General features: G+C 33.4%; 4 non-coding genes across 4 annotated transcripts; all 4 read left to right on the forward strand.

The window, feature by feature from the left end:
* The first annotated feature begins 533 nt into the window (after positions 1 to 533).
* Positions 534 to 749, forward strand: LOC148069524 (small nucleolar RNA U3). The gene has a single exon (XR_015713139.1). It is a non-coding gene; the product is annotated as a small nucleolar RNA U3 (small nucleolar RNA).
* A 1,244-nt stretch (positions 750 to 1,993) lies between these two features.
* Positions 1,994 to 2,209, forward strand: LOC148069525 (small nucleolar RNA U3). The gene has a single exon (XR_015713130.1). It is a non-coding gene; the product is annotated as a small nucleolar RNA U3 (small nucleolar RNA).
* A 571-nt stretch (positions 2,210 to 2,780) lies between these two features.
* On the forward strand, positions 2,781 to 2,996 carry LOC148069526 (small nucleolar RNA U3). Its single transcript, XR_015713140.1, has one exon. It is a non-coding gene; the product is annotated as a small nucleolar RNA U3 (small nucleolar RNA).
* Positions 2,997 to 4,830: 1,834 nt separating this feature from the next.
* LOC148069527 (small nucleolar RNA U3) lies at positions 4,831 to 5,046 on the forward strand. The gene has a single exon (XR_015713131.1). It is a non-coding gene; the product is annotated as a small nucleolar RNA U3 (small nucleolar RNA).
* The last annotated feature ends 4,433 nt before the right edge of the window (positions 5,047 to 9,479 follow it).

Genomic DNA, 9,479 nt, shown 5'->3' on the forward strand with positions numbered 1-9,479 from the left:
GTTGTTTTGAATGGCGGGAAAATCGGGGGGACATTTTTTTAATGGTTTGATGGGAGGGGAGACGGGAGTGTGAGGTGAGGGGAGACACCTGTGTGGAACCAGAGGAGACGCGGAAGAGAAGCAGGATCCAGATGGACAAACTAACCGAGGACATCAAGCGGGGATTCTTCTTTCTTTCTGAAGGACATTGACTCTTCACGCCGGAACTCGGATAAGTAGTTTGTTTTCTTGTTCATCTATCGCTGATGCAGTGATTGCACGCTTGATGACGCGACTTCACGGCAGGCCGACCAGCGTCTCTGCACCTCACCGTGTCCATATAATCCAATAATTTAATGAATCCTGGCATCACTTTGAATCAGGTTTAAAGTCTAGTGGTCTCATATATGAACACACTGTATCATGATACAGTTTGTATTGAAATACCTTTTTTTGTTTGCTAGAGTTAAATAATAATAATAATAATTGTAATAAACCATAAATAAAATAGTTTGTTGTGAGGATGGAGTGTGATTGTCATGCAGAGTTAAGTTAAGACTATACTTTCAGGGATCATTTCTATAGTTGTTAACTTGAGAAATGTGTTTCTAGAGTGTTTGGTGTCACTAACCACAATGAAGAGTCATGATATTCCTTCCTGAGCATGAAGCAGACAGAGAATAATGATTTACTTCATATGTTCACTGTCATTGATGATCCTTCTTTACTTCCTTGTGGAGTATTGATAGGAGGAATATGATCAGAGTGGTTCTTTTATATTGTTAATGTAACATTTAAATTAGTTATCTAAATGGGTGCAACTCTCTATCACATTAGAAAAATGTTTCCAAAATGTGTCACTGAACCAGAAATTGAATTTGGAAATTAAGATATTCTAGCAAAATACTGTAGATTGACATCTTATTGTCCTTGTATACTTATAATTATAATCTAGAATATTCTCATCACAAGAATATGTTTACAAAGGATTATTAAATTACATTTAGTGACATATATGGCTCTAAAAACATTAACCCCCTTGTCATTCATTATTTTTAAACAACAATAGAACTATAAATGGGTTGATGAAGCCTCATGTTACCACTGTGTATTTTGAAAGGCCACTAGATGTCACTCTGTTCTTTATAATCTTTGGCTCTAATCGAATAATTCAGTGGAACCTGGAATTTTTCTAATTAAGGGTGACATCTAGTGGCCTCATGAATTAAGACACGTGCTGTGTCTCAAATCGAATATTAGGGTACTCAAAGTTAATATTTTTAGTGCGTACGTTTTAAACGGAAGTTACGTCATATATAAATGCATATAAATGCATATACTTACAGGTGCATTTTCAGCAGCAGTAGGAGGATGAGACGTCTTCAGTGCTGATACCAGCTTAAATATCTCACGAATATTTCGATACTCATATTTTTTCTTTATTTCTTTTTTCAAACTGGCAAAATGTGCTGCCAGCAGGTGTCGGCGATAGCGTTCAAACAGCTGGTTGCAACCATCGTTAAATAGAAGTAGAAGAAGAAGCTGTCGCGTCATTTCCTGTTAGTGCGTAGCAGCAGAGTTTGATTTGAGACGTACTATCTGTCGAGAATTTGTGTATAAGATTTGAGACACAGCAACGATGATGTGGAAGCGTCTTCACTTCACAGGTGTATCATGAGGCCTCATCAACCATCACTAATTAATACCTACAAGAATATTTCTAAGATGATCCGAAAGATTCTATTTATAAACCTACAGTAGAATAAATCTAATAATATGATTCAAACATCTCCTTCATCTAAATCTTTTTAAAGTGTCTGAAGACATTTAGGCAAAAAGAAAAAGAGTCATGCAATGAAAAGTATGTGAAACAAGAGTTGAACCCATGTTGTATGTTTGTATTAAAATTAAAAATAATTTGTCAGAGTTATAAAATAATAATAAAATTGTAATAAACCATGAATACAATAGTTTGTTGTGAGGATGGAGTGTGATTGTCATGCAGAGTTAAGTTAAGACTATACTTTCAGGGATCATTTCTATAGTTGTTAACTTGAGAAATGTGTTTCTAGAGTGTTTGGTGTCACTAACCACAATGAAGAGTCATGATATTCCTTCCTGAGCATGAAGCAGACAGAGAATAATGATTTACTTCATATGTTCACTGTCATTGATGATCCTTCTTTACTTCCTTGTGGAGTATTGAGAGGAGGAATATGATCAGAGTGGTTCTTTTATCTTGTTAATGTAACATTTAAATAAGAGAATAGATTTGTAATTTAGATGTCCTAGCAAAAATAATTAAGGTAAGTTTTCTTACATACTTTACATACAATCAAAATGATATTCAAGAACATTCTCATCCAAATAATATGGTTACAAATTATTATTAAAACACATTAAGTGACATTTATGGCACTACAAATTGTAACTGGTTCAATTTTCATTTTTGTTTAACAGCAATAAATGTAAATAATAATAGTGATGGGTTAATGAGGCTTCATGAAACAGTTGTGTAGCTGTCTCATGATACACTGCCCTCATGTTGAAAGGCCACAAGATGTCACTTTCTCCATTACAATCTCTGGCTCTTTTCCAATAATTCAATGAATTCTGGCATCATTTTGAATCAAGTTTAAAGTCTGGTGGTCTCATATATTAACACACTGTATCATGATACAGTTTGTATTGAAATAACTTTTTTTGTTTACTAGAGTTAAATAATAATAATAATTGTCATAAACCATGAATACAATAGTGTGTTTTGAGGATGGAGTGTGATTGTCATGCAGAGTTAAGTTAAGACTATACTTTCAGGGATCATTTCTATAGTTGTTAACTTGAGAAATGTGTTTCTAGAGTGTTTGGTGTCACTAACCACAATGAAGAGTCATGATATTCCTTCCTGAGCATGAAGCAGACAGAGAATAATGATTTACTTCATATTTTCACTGTCATTGATGATCCTTCTTTACTTCCTTGTGGAGTATTGAGAGGAGGAATATGATCAGAGTGGTTCTTGTCTTGTTAATGTAACATTTAAATAAGAGAATAGATTTGTAATTTAGATGTAATAGCAGAACATATCACTTTTCTTATATACTATACATACAATCAAAATATTTGTATTCAAGAAAATTCTCATCAAAATAATATGGTTACAAAGTATTATTGAATCACATTTAGTTACATTTATGGCACTAAAAACAGTAACTGTTTTGTCGTCTATTGTTTTCAAACAATACAAATAATACTGCTGATGGTTTGATGAGGCTTCATGAAACAGCTGTGTAGTCAAGACACTGTATCATGATAAAGCTGTGTATTTTGATTGGCCACTAGATGGCACTCTCTTCTTTGTAAGGCAATGTAAGTAATTTTTATTTATATAGCGCTTTTCCAGACCACTAAGGCTATAATCCAATAATTCAATGAATCCTGGCATAATTCAAATTTAGTGACATCTAGTAATGAAGTTAAATGAAAACACTGTATCATGATACAATGCTTTCACTACACAGTTGTATCATGAGGCCTCATCTAACATCACAAATTAATACCTACAAGAATATTTCTAAGATGATCTGAAACATAGTTAAAAAAAAAACCTAGATTAGCATAAATCTAATTATACAATTTAAAACACATGTTCTATCACCTATTAGAGTTACTGAATATTTATTGTTTTTTTTAAAGAGTCATGCAGTGAAAAGCATGTGGAGTGTGAATTGTTGTCTTGTTGTATGTTCACATTGAAACAACCTTCTTTTTTTTAACTACAGTTAAAAAATAAATATAATAATAATTCTAATAAACCTTTTTTTTTAATAATATTTTACACCTAATTCATATTTTTAATAGTTTTTAATTGTTATTTAAAAGGGATTCATATGATCTTTGTATTGAGCATCTTTGCGTTTTTTAGTTTATGTTGCATATAATCTTGCTATGAAAATAACTGTGTATTTGGTATGAAAAACATAAAGCGTTTGTTTGCTTTTCCTCATGTCTGTGTAATTTAGTTAATCACAAAAATGTTTAGTCAACCGTCACTTTAATAGTTGGATGTGCTTGACTGGTTGGAACAAAAACCTACACCACCCTGGCCCTTTTCTGGACCAGTTTGACACCCCTGCTGTAGATTGACATCTTATTATCCTTGTATACTTATAATTCTAATCTAGAATATTCTCATCAGAATATGTTCACAATGGGTCATTCAATTAAATTGTGACATTTATGGATCTAAAAAAATTAACTGTCTTGTCGTTCATTGTTTTTAAACAACAATAAATGAGATTAAAACTATAAATGGTTTGATGAAGCCTCATGACACCTCTGTGAATTTTGAAAGGCCACTAGATGTCACTCTCTTCTTTATAATATTCGGCTGTAATAGAATAATTCAATGGAACCTGGAATAATTTTTTCAATTTTGAGTGACATCTAGTGGCCTCATAAATTAAGACACAATCATGTTGGAGTGTCTTCACTACACAGTTGTATCATGAAGCCTCATCAACCATCACTAATTAATAACTACCAGAATATTTCTAAGATTATCTGGAACATTGTTTTTAAAACATACAGTAGAATAAATCTAATAATACAATAAAAACACCTTTACCTTCTTGATCTACATCTTCTTACACTTATTAAAGTGTCTGATGACATTTATGCTTAAAAAAAATATGGTAGTAAAACAAAAAGTAAGTGGAGCGTGACTTGACCCCATGTAGTATGTTTGCATTAAAGTACATTTTTTATAGTTATATAATAATAATTATATTAAACCATAAATAAAATAGTTTGTTGTGAGGATGGAGTGTGATTGTCATGCAGAGTTAAGTTAAGACTATACTTTCAGGGATCATTTCTATAGTTGTTAACTTGAGAAATGTGTTTCTAGAGTGTTTGGTGTCACTAACCACAATGAAGAGTCATGATATTCCTTCCTGAGCATGAAGCAGACAGAGAATAATGATTTACTTCATATGTTCACTGTCATTGATGATCCTTCTTTACTTCCTTGTGGAGTATTGAGAGGAGGAATATGATCAGAGTGGTTCTATTATCTTGTTAATATAACATTTAAATTAGAGCAGTTACAACTTGAGTTAAACTATACACAATATTTAACTTTGACAGATTATTTCTAAGATGTGACCATGAAAGAGATAATGACTTTGTAATTTAGATATACTATCAAATATCATGGGTATAGTATAGTATTGGAACATTATCATCAGGCGCACTCACCAGAGTTTCAGTTTTGTCCACAAAATGTTTTTAAAGCTATTTTTTCTTGTAAACTGAAAATACAATTTGAATAATTCTAAACTAAAAAAATATCATCAAAATAACATGTTTACAAAGGATTATTAAACTACATTTAGTAACATTTATGTCTCATGATACAGTATCTTCATGTCGAAGGCCACTAGATGTCACTCTCTACATTACAATCTTTGGTTCTAATCCAATAATTCAATGAATCCTGGCATTATTTTGAATCAAGATTACCATCTAGTGGCCTCATATATGAACACGCTGTATCATGATACAATGTCTTTACTGCCCCACTGTATCATGAAGCCTCATCAACCATCACTAATTAATACCTACAAGAATATTTCCAAGAAAATCTGGAACATTGTTTTAAAATCCTACAGCAGCATAAATCTAACAATACAATTTAAAACACATGTTCTATCACATATATTTGTGTATTTTCACATTGAAACAACCTTTTTTGCCGGAGTTAAATAATAATTATAATAATAATTATAATAAACCATGAATTAAATAGTTTGGTCTGAGGATGGAGTCCGATTATAAAAATGGAAAATAAAATAAACAACAAATTTCTAGATTTAAAAAATAAATAAAAAAAACATTTAAAAAATATATATACTGTATATGAAGATAAATTAGCCTCGTCCAAGCTGAATGGATTCCTCTTGTCATTTAAAAAAAATAGCTAGAAAAAATATATTATTTTATTACGAAAAGCAAGTGTTTACACTTTTGATTTACCATTGTAAATTGAGGTTAATTTTAGAAAATATACAAACAAATCTCAGTGTAAATTTAAATCGACACTAAAGGAAACAGACACTAGATGGCGCTTTTATACCCCTGTTTTATGAAGGTAAGGTAAGGTAAGGTAAAACTTAAAAGAGCATGTTTACGATAGTCAATGTGATTATCACGAATATAAATGTTTAGAATAAGAATTCTTTTTCCACCAACTACATGAAACATGAAAAAATAAAATCTTAAATACAGAAAATCTTAAACAAAAAAATACAATTGAACTATTAGGATATTTAAATTATTATTAATTTATCATATTAAATTAAGTGTTGCTGTGAGTGTAAAGTGTGGACAGATAACATACTAATCGCATTTTTTTCTTGTGAGTTGAATTGTTGCTAAAATACTGTTTAAAAAGAGAAAATAAAAATAATGAATATATAAACAAATATAAACAAAGTGTTGCTTGAAGCGATCCACCAGAATCAATGAGGTTGTTTTTTTTTCAATTTTATGAAAATAGATGTATTCTGTAAATACAATCATTTTTATATACTTAAACATATTCATATTTACTACATTTTAATGTATTTTATGCAAAGTCTTGCGTCTTGCCTATACGTAACTTGGAAAGAGAGCTTTAAAATACATAATGTTTTAACTATCAATTTCAAAATATTAATTAAATAGAATTATACATTTTTCACTTTGTATCAATTGCTCCAAATCATCAGAAAACTTTGGTTTTCCCTGGTATCCACTTTTATTTAAAGTTGTATTTCTAAGTATTTTGTTGAATGTCTTCAGTTCCAAACATCTCAACAAGACCATATTTATTTCTAAGCAGTCTGTTCTTTATCGCTTCCTCATTTAACTATCATTGTTACTTTATAATAATATAATCATTTAATAATAATTTCCAAAATCCAAGGTACACACTGTGGGACAGAACATACCAGCTCAACCATCAGGGGCAATGAGGTCACAAGACTCGTTTCAGTTGTGTATTTCCACAAATATCTTTTATTTTAATGACATCACAAAAACTAAACATAAATAAAAGCAAAATAGTAAATGTCAAAATAGGTGATTTAGAATATTTGACGAGCGGAACCATGCACTTGATTCTGGTGTTAAAGCTTCGTGGTTGTAGAACCCACTGATCCTGGTACAGCATCTGACATTTGCCCTCAGCAACTGCAGCCGGAGCTTCTGAAGGGAAAATCTAATCAATGCTCCATTGACTCTTTCAGAGCGTGATGGAAATCTAATTAAAGCCCCCGAGGGCACAACTGGTCATTTTATGCAGCCGAGCACTCTGACCTGCAGATCAAGCCACAAATATGGGTACTGCAGCAATACTCCAGAACACTTGTTCACTGGATTGCCCCGAAATAGTACCTTAGATACCGTTTCACGTGTTGACATAAATCTCCGTTATTTCGGGTGATTTTCCAAGGAATTCTGGTATAACTGCTAGTTTTTATCTGCTATCCCCAACCATAGCAGACAAGATTGGTGTGAGATCTGCACTCTGATCATCTCCAAAATAATCCCACTTGCAGATTGAATCCATTCGTGAACAAATCCAGCTGAATCACGTGTTTCATTCTATACAATCATGACATTTATGAATCCGGTGACACTGTATCCACTTGACCGCGATAAATTCCTGTTTTTTTGTTCTGTCATCACTGGCACCAAATTGCTATGCATGTTGTGTGATTTGGTGTTTTCGGATAAATATTTAGGCCCAATCCCATTATCTCCTTTAACGGGCCTCGTTTCTTCAGGCTCAACCCTAAAAGGTCAGTCCTCAAAGCTGGCCCTAAAAACTAAGGAATGAGGCTCATTTGCCGACTTAGAAATGGGACACACCTTAAAACACGAATACGTCGTCCATTACCGTCAACATAAAATTACGTGACGGTTAACAACAGAACCAGCAAGAATTGTGAAATGTATCATTGTAGGTTAACCTAACTAGCCGACCAGGTCCTAACGCAACAAGTTCCTTTTATCATAGTAACGTTGAAATGGTAACATTGTGTCCATCCATTAATGATAACGTATTTATCCATGTGTTGTTGTGGGTTAGCGAAACTAGTCGACCACTTGCTAACACAACAAGTTCCCTTTTAACGCTAGTAACTTTTAAATGGTAACATTGTGTCTATCCATTAATGATAACGTATATATTCATGTGTTTTTGTGGGTTAGCGTAACTAGTCGACCACTTTCTAACGCAACAAGTTCCCTTTTAACGCTAGTAACTTTTAAATGGTAACATTGTGTCTATCCATTAATGACAACGTATTTATTCAGGTATTGTTGTGGGTTAGCTTAACTAGTCGACCACTTGCTAACGCAACAAGTTCCCTTTTAACGCTAGTAACTTTTAAATGGTAACATTGTGTCTATCCATTAATGATAACGTATTTATTCAGGTATTGTTGTGGGTTAGCTTAACTATTCGACCACATACTAATGCAACAAGTTCCTTTTAGCGTGACTAACGTGCTTTGTGATCAAAAAGCAGATGCTGTTGTGGGTTTTTTTTGTGATCATTTAATCTAATTATATGATCTAATATATTAATTCAAACTTTTTTCGTTCCCTAATGTATTTCCCAGAGTTCCAGACAAAAATAGCAGACCTCAACACAACACAGCACATTGTGAGCTTCTAGATCAGCAATTTCTTTTAACTAATAATCATAATAACATTAAACATACTCCATCAAACTGAGGCTGACAAATTCCTTCTGTCCCATTGAATATGTCTTCTCTCACTAACACTCGTCCAACTTCCATTGGTGTGCTGATGTTGGTAATCAAGTTTATTCTGACTTGCTTTTTTTGTTGTTATCCATTGGATTGTTCAAGTGTCAGTTGCGTTGTCTGGTATATAAATAGAGAAAAGGGTCGACGGATGCTATTCAGTCCGAGCTGAGTCCACTTCTTTGGGATATGAACCGGACACATCATATTCCACAGCAGCAGGACCGATCCTCCGGATGTTGTGGGTGTTGCTACCAACATTCACGTGAGAGGCTGTGCTCACATCCCTCGGGGATGCGTTTGCCATCTCAGTCCAAACATCCCTCCCACTGTTCCAGTTTAGATCCATCCAAAGTGACGACAAAATAGATCAGTCAGGCTACTGAAGAGATTTTTTTTTACACACACTACAAACACATGATGCAATACTGTTTTTGTTTTACCTTTGATTAGTTAACCGCAAAGAACATCGGCAAGAAGATGTGTTGAACATACAAATATCAAATCCCCTCTGAAGCAGGGAGATCAACAGATATTGATGGTACTGTTTGAAATGTGCATTACCGGGGAGGGGGGACGGGGTGGCAGGGGGCGAGGTTGTGGAGGCATTGTCCCGTCGGGAGTTGATCAATGGTAACATCCTATGAGCCTGGCCCGGAACATGGAGAGCACTCCCACCACACG

This window comes from Callionymus lyra, chromosome 11 (genome assembly GCF_982586985.1).
Source record: "Callionymus lyra chromosome 11, fCalLyr1.hap1.1, whole genome shotgun sequence".
Taxonomy (NCBI): domain Eukaryota; kingdom Metazoa; phylum Chordata; class Actinopteri; order Syngnathiformes; family Callionymidae; genus Callionymus; species Callionymus lyra.